The sequence below is a fragment of the Dendrobates tinctorius genome, unplaced genomic scaffold, assembly GCF_039654945.1.
Source record: "Dendrobates tinctorius isolate UK_male_01 unplaced genomic scaffold, ASM3965494v1 ptg000111l, whole genome shotgun sequence".
Lineage (NCBI taxonomy): Eukaryota > Metazoa > Chordata > Amphibia > Anura > Dendrobatidae > Dendrobates > Dendrobates tinctorius.
In genome coordinates this window covers 11,783,270-11,797,572 of record NW_027361779.1, presented here as the reverse complement: position 1 = coordinate 11,797,572, position 14,303 = coordinate 11,783,270, and the positions used below count along the sequence as shown (strand labels likewise).

General features: G+C 43.9%; 1 protein-coding gene across 1 annotated transcript in view; it reads right to left on the bottom strand.

Annotated features, from left to right (window-relative positions):
* FBXL4 (F-box and leucine rich repeat protein 4) overlaps positions 1–13,454 on the bottom strand; it is a 130,580-nt gene extending 117,126 nt beyond the window's left edge. The window contains exon 1 of the mRNA XM_073589521.1: positions 13,426–13,454. The gene's annotated coding sequence lies outside the window, so the exon portion shown is untranslated. The remainder of the gene's footprint in view (positions 1–13,425) is intronic.
* Between the last annotated feature and the right edge of the window lie 849 nt (positions 13,455–14,303).

Here is a 14,303-nt window from a genome sequence, read left to right as displayed (position 1 = left end):
ATATTGAATAAATTTTACTACTAACATGAAGTACAATATGCAACGAAGAAACATACTTAGAATCAGTGGGATCTGTTAAAGCGTTCCAGAGCTATAACCTCATAAAGTGACACTGGTCAGAATTGTAAAAATTGGCTTGGTCATTAAATACAAAATTGACTCTGTCATTAAGGGGTTAAAACAACAAAACCCAGTTGTGAAATGGTGCTTTTGTTTTGCTATTTCGATACACTTGGAATTTTTTTCCCTGTTTACAGTACATCGCATGATAAAATGGATGGTGCAATTCCTTCAAAAAAGAAACCTTCACACAGCTATGTCGACAGAAAAATAAATAAGCTATGAAATTAGGTGCAGGAAAAAACGAAAGCACAAAAATTAAAAATCGCCCAGTTCTTAAGGAGTTAAGCTTGTTTACTAGGTAAAAATAGGATGCCTAGCAATGACCTTCAGGTAGGTCTGCTATCCAAATATGACCACTAACTCTTTCTCTACATATGACCAACTATTACATCATATGTCAGGTCTCTGTCTTTTAAACAGGCTCACAAGATAAGCCTGTATTATTCCCGGCAGGTGATGGCTGTGTTATTCAGCTATCATCTCCCTCAGATAGTGGATGGAGCTGAATCCCATCAACTGCTAACTCCTTAAATTCCTTCACAGCAAATGTCCTAATGCACGCCTTTCCAAGCACCCATCGCCCACATGTTCCATACGATCATGGGTTGTTGATGGGTTGCCATAACAGCCGGGGGTTTGCTTGTGGCTGCCGTTTATCAAAGACTGATTTTTACTGCAAAAATTTCAGATGCAAGTGCTAGCTCATTGTGATACCCAAGATAATGCTCTTTCTTCATTACAAAAAAATAAAAGACATTCGCTTAAAAAGATGCCCACACAGAGATATATGCTCAAGAATTTGGGGCCTGCTGCATGTTTAGATACCCAAAGTCGCTTTCACTTGTCCAAACACTAAGGCTACAATCCCACAATGAGCTTTTGTTGAGTTTTTGATGTTGAAGCATTTCTAATCCATTTCTACACTTATTATTAGGTTGCTTGTGGGTTTTTTATTGCGTTTTGGTGTTGTTTTTGAACATGCGTTTTTATTGCGGCTTTTTTTCCTCTTGTTGGTGTAGCATGCTTTAAAAAAAGCTGGTTTGTTTTTTAAATTTCCTGGTATATTGCTATGACAAATCTTTATTCACATCCTTAGGTGCAGATTACATGTGATTTTTAAGCGTTTCCGCTGCAGAAATACACTTTAAACACGTACCTTTTTACCTGTGGATTTCTAGAAATGTCATGCCTACTGTGCTTCTTTTTAACGCAGTGTAAACTCCCCTTCGGAGCTGCTTTATATGCAGATTTTCAAATTCAAAGATTTTACTGGAAATTTTTTGACAAATCAGAGAAATTTAACACATTACAACAATACAATTAGAATTGTATGCAATGAAAATGAAAACCAAATGAAACAATGGGGAGCAGACGTGAACAAAAGGAAGGGTAGAACTAGGAGAGATCATGAAGTAAACCTAACTTCTGATAGTGAACACTAGAGAGCATGTCACAAATGGATTCAAATACAGGTGAATTATCCATGGATGGATTTGTAAATGGGTGAGGTTAGAAAGGTGTCCCAATAAAGCCATTTCATAGCGATTTTACCCCTTTCTTCTTGCGAGTGGGCAATCAACAATTACATACGTTGAGTCATGGCAATTTCCGAGAACCACTCTTCCAGAAATGGGGCAGCTGATTATTTCCACTGACGTGCGATAATCATATTAGCTGCTTGGAGTAGATGTCTTAAGAGCAATTTTTTAAAGCCAGGACTCGACATAGGGAACATGAATAATAACGTTGCTTCAGGTCTTTTGATAACCGTAACTCTGGTAACTTCCAGAATCACCTTAAGTACTCCCTCTCAGAATGAAGCCAGGGCTCGGCAAGACCAGCAAATGTGAACTATTGTGCCCTCATGTGCTCCGCAGTGCCAACACAGGCTGGAAACACCTGGAACTATTTATGCAAAACCACGGGAACCAAGTACTACCAAGAAAGATGGTAGCATCTCCTCCAACTTTCTAAGGGAAGCTTCAGCTGTAACTCAATCTCCCAGGCTCTGCAAAAGTGGAAAAGGCACTCCTGCTCAAAAGATAAAAGTAATTTGTATTAGTCCAAGATCGCAGGTTCTGAAGTAAGGAGGATGTGCACAATTTTTGAAATGGGGATAGATTATGCAAGTCTCTTAATGAGAGGTCATAGAAAATGTTTAAGTTGGGTATATTCAAAGAAATGGCGCAACATGGAAGTCTCAGCTCGCAGTATGGCTGAAAGAGGGAGGAGTGATCCCTGGGGATCAACCTGATATTGGCAAAAGGGGGGATTTTTTGGAGCTATTTAGAAATGCATAAGAGGAAGAGCCCAGTGGAAATTCCAGATTATCAGTAATAGGGCCTAGGGAACCTTGTGAAACAATCAGTGGATCCATGGAGGCAGTTGAATATATAGCTTTAAGACAATGGAACATCCTTATGTCAGGTAATAAATGGCCAGATCCAAGGCAGGGAAGGGATAGAGAGAGAGCAAATGTCTTGAGCTGTTGTGAGCCAGACTTTAGCGGAAGAGCAGTGGACCAAGTCAAGGACCCGAGAGTGAGCAGCTGTCAAGCAGTATTTACGACAGTCTGGCATTCCTGTACCACCTGCATGCCTAGGTCTGTTCAATATATTAAATCTGATTATAAGATGTCTCGAGACCCAGACAAAATGATTAAAAAATTTTTGAATTCTGTGCAAAAAAGAAGAGGGAATATATATTGGGATAGTCTGAAAATGTAGAGCAGTCTAGGTAGAATTGTCATTTTAACAATATTGATCCTTCTAAACCAAGAGAATTTGGTACGATTCCGCAGGGTAAGGTCGCTATCTAGTCTAGACAAGAAAATTTGAAAATTCATAGAAAATAACCTGGAGAGGTCTGAAGGGATGCAAATGCCCAGATAGCTGATGGAGTAGTCAGCATGCCATTTAAAGTTGTTCTTCATTTTTTTGATTAACTGTGGCTATAGTAAAATGTTAAGAACCTCCGATTTGTCAGCATTTATTTTAAAATTCAACCATTTCCCAAATTTGTCTAATTCTAACATTAATGAAAAAAGAGATATATTTGGGTTAGCGATATATATCAGAAGGTCTTTCGCAAATGCAGAACATTTATGTTCTCATTTTTTTAATTACAAAACCATGAATATCAGAGTTGTCTCGTATAGAGCCCATAAGGGACTCCATGACTAGAACATATAGGAGATATGATAATGGGCAGCCCTGACGTATGCCATTATTAACTTAGAATTGGTCAGAGAGTGAGCATTTAATTTATATGCAGATTTTTCCATAAACTTGCATTGAATGCAAAGAATTTCCACGCGTTTTTAATGCATATTTGTGTCGGAAACGTGTCACAAATGCATGTAATCCACACATGACTATATCAGTAAAGTTTTGTCCAAACCAAGGGGGAAAGAAGCTTTGTTTAAAACATGATTACTGTCTTTTAATTAAGCAAAAAATGAAAGTGTAAAAGGAAAAATTAAAATAAACAAACCTTTAAAACAAAGAATGAAAAAACAAAACAAAAAACAAGCTTGCAAGATATAGCGCCTTTGCCAAAAGGCATTTTTGTCTCACTGGGTGAAGTGTTTGTCTTGCCTTACGAATTCATGTTTCCATGGGTTCATCGTATGTAAATTAGATCTAAATTGGACCATGCACAAAATGTGCACTCGTCCTGCTTCTAATAGCCCTGCCGGTTTTAAGGCTGATTAATGAAGACTTATGTATGGTTGTCATGATTCACTCATTGCTTAGAACATGTTACGTCGAGTGCAGAACAAGATTTAGTTTTTATGTTGCCGCATTCAATATCTCAATTATGCATCCAAGGAATTAATGCACAATTAGCATGGATCCCTGCTTATACGGAAAAGGATTGTTATGCAAATATAAAAACCGTGCCGCATAAGATCGAATACATATCTCCTCTTCTAAACGCCAAAATAGCACCCCGTACAGGCTGCTACAACTTTGTTATTGAGCTTTTCTTTTTTTACATTTAAAAGAATTAAATGAAAAAATCTGGGTTAACATTTCTGTTAAATCATGACTTCTGTGAATACAGTCACCATAGATTTAGTGAACTTTGGTTGGGGAGCACATATTAGGGTGAATTACTGTAATTTGCTGCTGATTTGTTGCTTAAATGTCTAAATGTTTTATCTGAATGGGGATTAAAAAAATCCATGTGTTTTCCATCAAATCAGTGGCATTGAGATGAAATGTATTTTCCGTCACTGAAATTTTACAAATCGTCTGGGTGTTAATTCACCCTTAGGCCATGTGTACACTTTGGTGAGAATTTGGTGATTTTTTTACCTCAATATTTGTAAGCCAAAACCAGAAAGTGGGTGATATGCATATGTGGTGACGTGTTTCTATTATACTTTTCCTCTGACTGTGCCCCTCCTGGTTTTGGCTTACACATACTGAGGTAAAATACTGACCAAATACTCAATGTGTGTACGTGGCTTTAGAATGCAATTAGAAAAAAAGAGAAACACACACTTTTTAACACTGATATTTTTCTAAGAGCAGTAAAATCTAAAAACTATATAAATTTGGTACCACCATAATGATACTGGGCATGAGAATCTAGTCAACAGGTCATTTTTACCACACGTTTGAACACAGTAAAAATGAAACCAATATATCTATAACAGAATTGCATAATTTGCACTTAGAATTTGTTTCCCATTGTTTAGCTAAGCAACCATGAATAAGGCCCATCGGGCCTGAAACACGTCAGTTGTATCCACTGTGACCAGAACTTCACTTACCAGGTTTTTATGGATGTGCTTTTGTTTCTTCAATAAAATTGGACATTTTACTTAACTGCTTCTACCCTGGATTTTTCCTCTTCTTTTGCCTTAGCCGGATCCCAGGCGATTCTCAACAGGATTGTGGCTGCATCAACAGAGAGCTGACTCCTTCTCCCCTTCTCCACTTGTTTCCATTGTCATTAGTATAATTTGCCTGACTTGGTGACTCCAATCTTAAACTTGCTTCAACGTCACATATTTAGAGTTGCCTACACAGTTGTGAGGTTCCCCTAAAATCTTAATTTCTATATGTATAAGGCCAATGATGCCAGGTGGTATGTCCATCTACTAGCTTAGTCGTTTATATACTGGAGAGGGTTGTGATGACCCTAGGGAACAGACCTAGGACCATCAGAACTCTGCAGCCTCAGGACTGGTCATGTTTCTTTCCTCCATTCTTGGCTTTTCTATTGATAAACGTTTCATAGTCTAAATTAGTAATAGTACTTTGGTATTTACACTATTACAGAAATATTCTTGCCTGTACTGCGTTGTTCCATGTAGTATCAATATATGGTTCTCTATATGATGCCACATGTCAGACAGCGGCAAGGTGTGGGCCATTAGATTTGGGTATTACTATAATGTTATAAGATGTTATTTATGATACAGAAGGTTTGCATTATCTTCTGTTGGACTCTGTATTATGGTTGTGGAGAAACGGGGTCAGTGGGTGCTCTTGTCTGCTGGCCCGGCTGCCTTTAGCAAGACTGCATGGACCAGGGCTCATACCACTGAACACCAGTTCTATCTCCCCGTGGGCAATACAATACACAAACAACACAGGGTTAGGGTAAAACAGTGTGGCAATACTTTGTTGAACCACAACACCCAATAGAAAGGGTATCACCCTTCCGCTGACTCGCCAGGATAATGGAAGATGTTATGTCCGAGCTCCCAGGGTCACTACTCCACCTGTGATACACGCACAGAGAGGAGATAGCAACAAGCGTAGGGAGATAACCGAGAGCAGTCCTGTGTTCTTTCAGCCTGGTCCGATGTACCCTCAGCTGAGATCCTGAAGAGTGACACCAACCAGAAGAAAATAAGTCTCTTTTATACCCGAAGCATGTGATCTAGTTTTAGAATAACCCAGTGTCCTTCAGTCCACCCTCACCCTATCTACTTTTGCTGTCAACATACTGGTTCCAGAATACAATACACAATTAGCATATCAACAGACATCAATAGTCAAAGATAAACGCACACAATGGTATACGGTATATCAGCTTGCAAGTCATTCTTCTTGGTTTGCAAAAAACATGGTTGTCTGGGAAATTAAGATACAATCTGGTTTCTTCACATTGCTCCCCCATCTTAAATAACCAGACGTGATAGGTTTCCGGTCATCCTTCTCTACTTGTCGGAACAGTCCATTGGCATTTCCATGATTTTTGCCTTTTTATGGGAGACAAAAAAATTATAGGACTGTAAGGCCAGCCTCCATCTGAGTAAACGTCCATTTTCCCCAGCAGTCCGATTTAACCAATTTTTAGGGTTATGGTTGGTTATGACAGTGAATTCCTTGCCGTAAAGGTAGCTCTGCAATTTCCTTAAGGCCCAGACTATGGCCAAGCATTCTTTTTCTATTGTGGCGTATGCTTTCTCCCGGTCCAACAGCCTCCGGGCAATGGAAATGTAAGCTACTGGGTGTACCCCATGCCTGCAGCGGCACAGCAGGAATCCAGAGCCTCACATTCTGCGGTCTCCCATTCCCCATCGACCGCAGAGGAGCTTGCTCAGCAGCCCCGCCGTTCCCGACGCTCTGCCCAGATTTGCTCTGTGGATCTGGCTGTTGCTGCCAACTTTGGGCCAGCAATAGCAATACAGGCTGTTCAGCAGCAAAACAATCCAGAGGCTAAGTCCTTCTGTTGCTCCACTGAGCATGCTCATGAGACGATCTCCCATTGGAGATCGAGAGTCACATTCTCAGGTCCTTCTCCGGATCTGATTGGTCCATCTCAGGGATCTGGAAGCTTCTGGAAGGTCCCGGCTATAAAAGGTTTGCACGGCCGCTCGGCCATGCGCCAGTATAGACTCTAGTTGCTACCTGTGTGAATGATGATGGATGCATGAACCTGCAAATGACTCATTAAGTGTTAGGAACAGCGGAACGCACTAAATAAAAAAAACTAATAAAGTGCGTTCGCCGCTCGGGGGTCCACCATGCAGTAGGTGATATAACCGCTGCTAAGTGGTGGCAGGAGCAATATGGCGGAGGTGCGCATGGGGTTAAACTTCACCCAGGTGCACAGAGCAATCTCTGTTGAGTCACAGAGATGCCAAACACAAGACAAGTACAATAGGGCTGAGCCTGTTAAAGTCACAGTGCTCAGAATAGTTGCACACATGGTATCAGGTCACAGGAGCAGAGCCAAGGACAGCGGGACTGCGTCCCTCTAGACCTACCGTGTGTGCAATGTCGCAACTGCGGACGCCAAGGAGTGCTGCTACTGCAGCGCGGCGTGGGACGCTGCCGCTACACGACAATGCTAGCACGCAAGCGCAATGTCGGACGCTAGCAACTGTGGATGATGAAGCAGAGGCGCGCTGGCGCTGGTACTAAACTCAATCCCTAACCACAAACATAATATCAGAGAGTAGGGGTTTCAAATGAGTCATTCACCAGAATCATGCATCCATCCTCATTCACACAGCAGCAAGTATGTCTAAACTAGCGCATGGCGGAACAGCCATGCACGCCTTTTATAGCATCCGGGACCTTCCGGAAGCCTCCAGATCTCCGAGCTGGACCAATGAGATCTGAAACACGACCTGAGCCCATGACTCCCGATCCCCAATGGGAGATCGTCTCATGAGCATGCTCAGAAGATGGACAGAAGGACTTAGCCTCTGGAGAGATTTTCTGCAAGGGAATCTCCTCTGCATTCTCTTCTGCAGTAGATAAACAGCAGGAGACTGCAGAATGTGAGGGTCTGGATTCCTGTAGAGCCAACGCAGGAATCTGACGCCTAACATTAAGATTCCTCTCCCTCTGATATTACGTGTGTGGATAGGGACTTAGTCATAGAGTCAGCGCCAGTCAGTGGCACGCTACAGGCCTCAGTGCATAGCTCCACAGAACTAGCATCTGACAGTGCGCCCCCTCCTGGGCATTGTCGTATAGCGGCTGTGTCAGTTGCCACGCTGCAGTCAGCAGCACTTGTCGCTACCGCAGACGCCGCTCACACGGTAGGTCTAGATGGACACTGACCCTGTGTCTTGGGCCCTAGTCATGTGACCATATACCGTGCGTGCATCCCGCTGAGACTTGTGAGTCCAACAGGCTCGGTATTTATGTTTATTGGTTTGACGCCTCTGTGAATCCACAGAGTACTCTCAGCGCACACCGGGTAACGTTCAACCCGTGTGCGATATACCGCCATATTGAGTGTCCGCCATTACCTAGCAGCAGTGTAACACCTCCTGCACGGTGGACCCCGGGCCGCGAACACACTTTCTATTATTTATTATTTGGTGCATGCCGCCGTCCCTAACAGAACCCAATAGAATCCTGCGGCACCTCCCAGTAGCGAACAGGAACTAATACAGGTTTTTCTCCCAGTCCTCTACCTTGGACTCCACATACCGACTAATAAGCTGCTTGAGCGTTCCATTGAAATATTCACACAGCCCATTAGTTTCGTGTTGGTAGGGGGTGGTACGCATGGGGCGGACACCATGTTTCTCCCAGAGGGTTTGAATCAGCTAGCTATGGAACTGGGTCCCCTAGTTGGTCAATACCTCCTGTGGAAACCCTACTCAACTAAAAATGTCCAGTAGAGCTTGAGCCACATGCTCTGCATCTATAGATGACAGGGCAATGGCCTTCGGATAGTGGGTGGCAAAGACGACAAAGGTGAGGATGAACCTCTTTCCGCTGTGGCTGGGGATAGCTAAAGGACCCACTAAATCGATGGCATCACTCTGAAAGAGTTCACCTATGAAGGGCATGGATTGGAGCAGGGCACGACAGGGAGAGCCCCCCATCCGTTGACAAACCAGACAAGAGGCTCGGTATTTGCGTACCTCTTGGGCGACCTTTGCCTGAAAGAAACTACACAGTAGTCGAGCCAGGGTCTTTCTCACCCCCAGGTGCAGGAATGTCATGTTCCAAGAGCAGAAGTTGGGGCCGATACTGCTGAGGCACCAAGAGCTGATAGAAACGGGTCCAGGGTTTCTCTGGGCATGATGCGGGCTTTTCCCTATATAGCAGTCCATTCTCCCATCTATACACCTCCCCCTGATTTGTTTCTCCAGGTCAAGCAGCCATACTGCGGACAAATTCTAGGGTGGGGTCCGTGAGTTGGGCTTCCCTAAACTCCTTGCGATCTGTCTATCCACAGTCAATGGCAACAGTCTGGTCAAGTATACTCACCGCCGTCGGCTCAGAGGGGGTTGATGGAGGCTTGGAGTGTCGGTTATCCTCGGGATGGGTGGCAGAAGGATCCACATCAGGGTGTTTCTTAGCTTGGCTTAGGGTGATGACAGCAACAAATTGGCTGGACAGCCCTTGTCCGAGGTCATTCCCTAAAATAATAGGTGTGGGGAGGCAGTCCATGAGTCCCAATTCGACCTCTCCCTGGTCAGTACCCCAGTCCAGCTGCACATGGGCTAGAGCCTAGAGGGATGTCCGAGTGCTGACCTCCATCCAGGGAGATGGTGACTTGGTGGCCTGGTAAATAGTGTTCAGGTGGGACAATATCTGGGCTGACCAGTGTGATGGAGGACCCAGTTTGCCGAAGTCCATGGGTCTGGATATCACCAACCTTGACCGGCTGGATGTGGCATAGGAGGTTGACGGGTGTAGGATGGACAACCCGCTGTGTAGTATGGACAGGATATATCACTGTTGCTGGTGTTTCCTGGGAATAGCATCCCTCTGACCCTGCTGGCTCATGTTGGCAAATGTTGACTGGCTGAGCTGGCAATTGGGCTCCAGGCATGGGACCCTGGGAACAATCTTTGGCAATGTGTCCAAGACGTCCGCATGTATAGCAGCGCCGTGGGTTGGGCAACTCACAGGTACTGTTGGTAACCCTTGGTCTTGATGGTCAGTCAAATCTTTGGTTGAAGGGTCTTCTTGGATCGGTGGGCATATTGGGTCTCCAGCAGGGTCGGTTGGCTGTAAATTCGTCAGCCAATCGGGCTGCTTGCTCTGGAGTGTCGGGCTTCCGGTCAGCTACCCACTCTCGAATTTCTGGGGACATTTTCTCCATAAGTTGCTCAAGCACGATCATGTCCCGAAGAGCAGCAATAGAGTGGGCAGCCCTACCATCAAGCCAGCGGTTGCTGTGTCTCCGGAGTTGACCGCCAAATTTTACATAGGAGACCCCCTGGCGAGAAAATGTCTGGAACTTGGTGCGATATCTCTCAGGGGTGATGGTAAAAAGTGCCAGCAGGGTATCCTTAATAGTTCCATAATCCTGGCAGTATTGAGGCCCAAGTGACCAGGCATCATCCCATGCCCGATGCCCGACCAGTCAAACTAGCCCACAGGTGTTTAGCCCAATCAGCTATGGGCACCTCGTGCATCAGCATTAAAGTCTCAAAATCTTGCAGATGTTCATCGACTTCTCTGTAGTGGAGCTGCGTTCCTTGTGGGATTACCATGGGGTTAGGGTCCGATGCTGGCTGTAGGGGTACTGGAACTCCCAAAACTGATTCCATAACAGAAGCTCTTTCACCACTTGAGGCTCCAGGTCCCAATGCGACCAACAACTCCTGGATTCGGGCAGCAGGTGACTGAGTAGATTCCAGACCGACACAGGGTCCTGGCTCTGGAAATTCCTCTGGGTCCATCTCAGCAGAGTTTTTGTCACCCTCTACAACATTCTGGGTATCCCAATGAACTAATTCCTTGATCAAATCTGACCAAGTGTCCGTGGTCCCTAGTCAATCCGTCAAAGCTGGCACAGCTCCTGTAGTTGTCATTTCTTGTTACAGTTATACATCCACTCTGGTCCTCTTCCCAAGGCCAAGTTGGTGGGGATGGACATGGTGGTGTCCTAAATCTACTGTGCATGCCTCATCAATAGTCTGCTGGGTCTGCCTGTATGCCTCCCTGGTTGTGATGCCCTGGACGGTGTCTACGAACACCAGTCCTCTGCAGCTCCCCCAGTTCTGCCCGGCAGAGTAGTGTCCCACTTGCTGCCACCAAGTGTGGAGAAATGGGGTCAGTGGGTGCTCTTGTCTGTTGTCTCGGCTGCCTTTAGCAAGACTGCATGGACTAGGGCTCATACCACTGAACGCCCGCTCTATCTCCCTGTGGACAATACACTACAGAGACAACACAGGGTTAGGGTAAAACAGTGTGGCAATACTTTATTGAACCACAACACCCAATAGCAAACATAACAATCCCAGAAATTACCCCAAGATGATACACCTTACAGGGTCTCACCCTTGCGCTGACTCGCTAGGATAATGGTAGATGTTATGTCCGAGCTCCCAAGGTCGGTACTCCACCTGTGATACACACGCAGAGAGGAGATACCAACAAGAGTAGAGAGATAATCGAGAGCAGTCCTGTGTTCTATCAGGCGGGTCCAGATGTACCCTCAGCTGAGATCCTGAAGAGTGACACCAACCAGAAGAAAATAAGTCTCTTTTATATCCAATCGGTAAATGGCATAGTGAGAAAAAAAATCAAAACATCAGAATTACGTTTTTTTGATCTCTGCAGCGTTGCATTAAATTGCAATAACAGGTGATCAAAAGATCGTATACACACTAAAATAGTGTCATTAAAAACGTCAGCTCATTATGCAAAACATAAGCCCTCACCCAACCCCAGATCACAAAAAATGAAGACTCTACGGAACTTGGAAAATAGTGATTGTTTTTGTTGTTTTACAAACTTTGGATTTTTTTTTTCATCACTTAAATAAAAAAGAACCTACACATATTTGGTGTCTGTGTATTCATAATAACCTGGAGAATTATAATGGCAGGTCAGTTTTAGCATTTAGTGAGCATAGTAAAAAAAAATCAAAAAAACAATTGTGAAATTGCACTTTTTTTTGCAATTTCACCACACTTGGAATTTTTTTTCCATTTTCCAGTACATAATATGGTAAAATCAATGATGCCATTCAAAAGTACAACTCGTCCCGCAAAAAACAAGCCATCACATGGCCATATTGACCAAAAAATAAATAAGTTAATGCTGTGGAAAGAAGGGGAACGAAAAATGGAAACGCAAGACCGGAAATACCTGGTCCTTAAGTGGTTAAGGTATAGTGAAATTAGCTTTTAAAAGCTTATACAATGTGAGAATAAGTATTCCTTGAACCATGATCAGCATAGATAATGACTCAATGGGGTCTCTCCCACTTGATTTGCGTGGTGGGATTCAGGGGCTATCACATGGCTAACAGAACTGCCTCCTGATTTGAAACTGCCCTTGTTATCATCAGTCAAATGCAGGTTAAACTTTTATTAAAGAAATTGTAAATCTCAATAAACATTGTGGTAAGCATTTTACAGGTAATGCTCTTGTTGATTCAGTCACGTTTTATGTTTTCATTTAGCAGTGTGGGGACATCTCATATTAGTTGGGTTTTTCATCAGAATTAGATTGAGCAGATTTTTTTTTCTTTTAAAACTAATGGATTTCCAGGTTGTGTGATTAAATTCTTATACCAAGATTTCTAAAGGGAATTAAAATGCCAGGATGCTTGATATAGTAATATTCACATTGAATTCTGATTAAATATAGTCCTATCATTCCAAAGGCACAGAGGAATTATGCAATTAGTGTATAAATATGCCACTAGAAAATAATGTAACTATATATACAGTAATACATAATCTACAATTTATATGTGATTTAAAGACGCTGTTATATCAGTGTGTATCATAAGGAGGTATTTATTACTGAGTTGTAGCTTTGTACTAGATGTTTTGCCATTCAACATTACGTGCCTTACCTCTTTCTCATCTGCAGGAGTCAGCAAATTTGACATCCATTGTGAGAAAAGCTGTTCACAATGAGTAATGCAAACCTGCTGACATTGATCATATTATTCACTGCAGAGTAAAGAATAGTATGCAAAATGCTGTATTCACTACACCCTCCAAAAAGCTAAATGTTTTTCAGGTAAATACAATGAATACAGCCTAAAGCTGTCACGGGGCAATAAGGGGAAAACAAGATGTGGAACCGGAGCCCCTGAACTGCCCTTCAGGCTAAGGGGTAGCCCTGTCTTTCTTTACCCTGGGGGTACACTTAAAGGTAGTGAGGCCCAAGTCCCCGACCTGTCCCTGTCTACTGTTAAGCCCTGAGCTAAACCCCCAACCCCCTCCCCAGGAGGTGAGACAGGGAAAAGTGTACTATACAAAAAACCCAAAGGAAAGATACAACAGACAGGGTAAAATAAAATAAAACTTAGCTTGCTCTGCTGCAATGCTCCTGGACAGCAGAGATAGCCACTTGACAACAGCAAACAACTGAAGTACCACAGAACTCAGCTCCTGACCTCCAGCTTGGTTGGTCTCCCAAGAGCAAGTGTATAACCAACAGTGATTTCCAGCACCTGAACTCCTTTTATAGATAGGAGGGGGAGAAGTTACCACCTGCATAAATAATTAATCACATGCAGTTTCCCTGCAGTAACCCCGGCAGCCACCGGGGGGGAACATACCTCAGCAGACCAACTACAGTTGTAGTAAACCCCAGCGGCCACTGGGGGCAAAAACTCATATTAAACACGCAATGGGCAAAAAGAGAAAAAGGTTTAAATGTGAGGAAATCCAGACCTGACACAGATCCAAGAAATGGATCGAGACAGTACCCCTCCCACAAGGAGGGGCCTCTGGACCCTCAAACAAGCGCCTCACCCAAAAAAACCCTATGATGAGGACGCCTGGACACAGTTGAGTTTACCTAGATAAACACCTGACTCACAGGTTTATAGCAAATGTGGTTATATACATGTTCCGGAGGCAGCACACATCTCCAGAGCGCCAACCTGGGGAACGAATTGTGTATGGGCATGACAGAGGGCAACTCCAGCTGGTAGGTCGGTGGGCCGAGAATGGCGGACACCCGATAAGGACCGATAACTCGAGAGTTCCAGAATCCAGTAGCACACTTACACCGGATGTGATTGGTGGACACCCATACAAACTCGTTCACACACAGGTCCAGACCTGAATGTTTAATACCACTCATGCGTCTGCATCAAAATGGTGAACTCTTTGAAGGACTGACAACAGAGGCGTCCCCCTGTGTCACCACACTCACACCCCCACGATTTTCAGCGGAAACCACCACCTTCCGCTGAACCCTCCTCCTACGAGGACTCCGACTACCAGGGTTAGCTACTGGTGAGGGTTGAGACTGGTCCTTACTCCC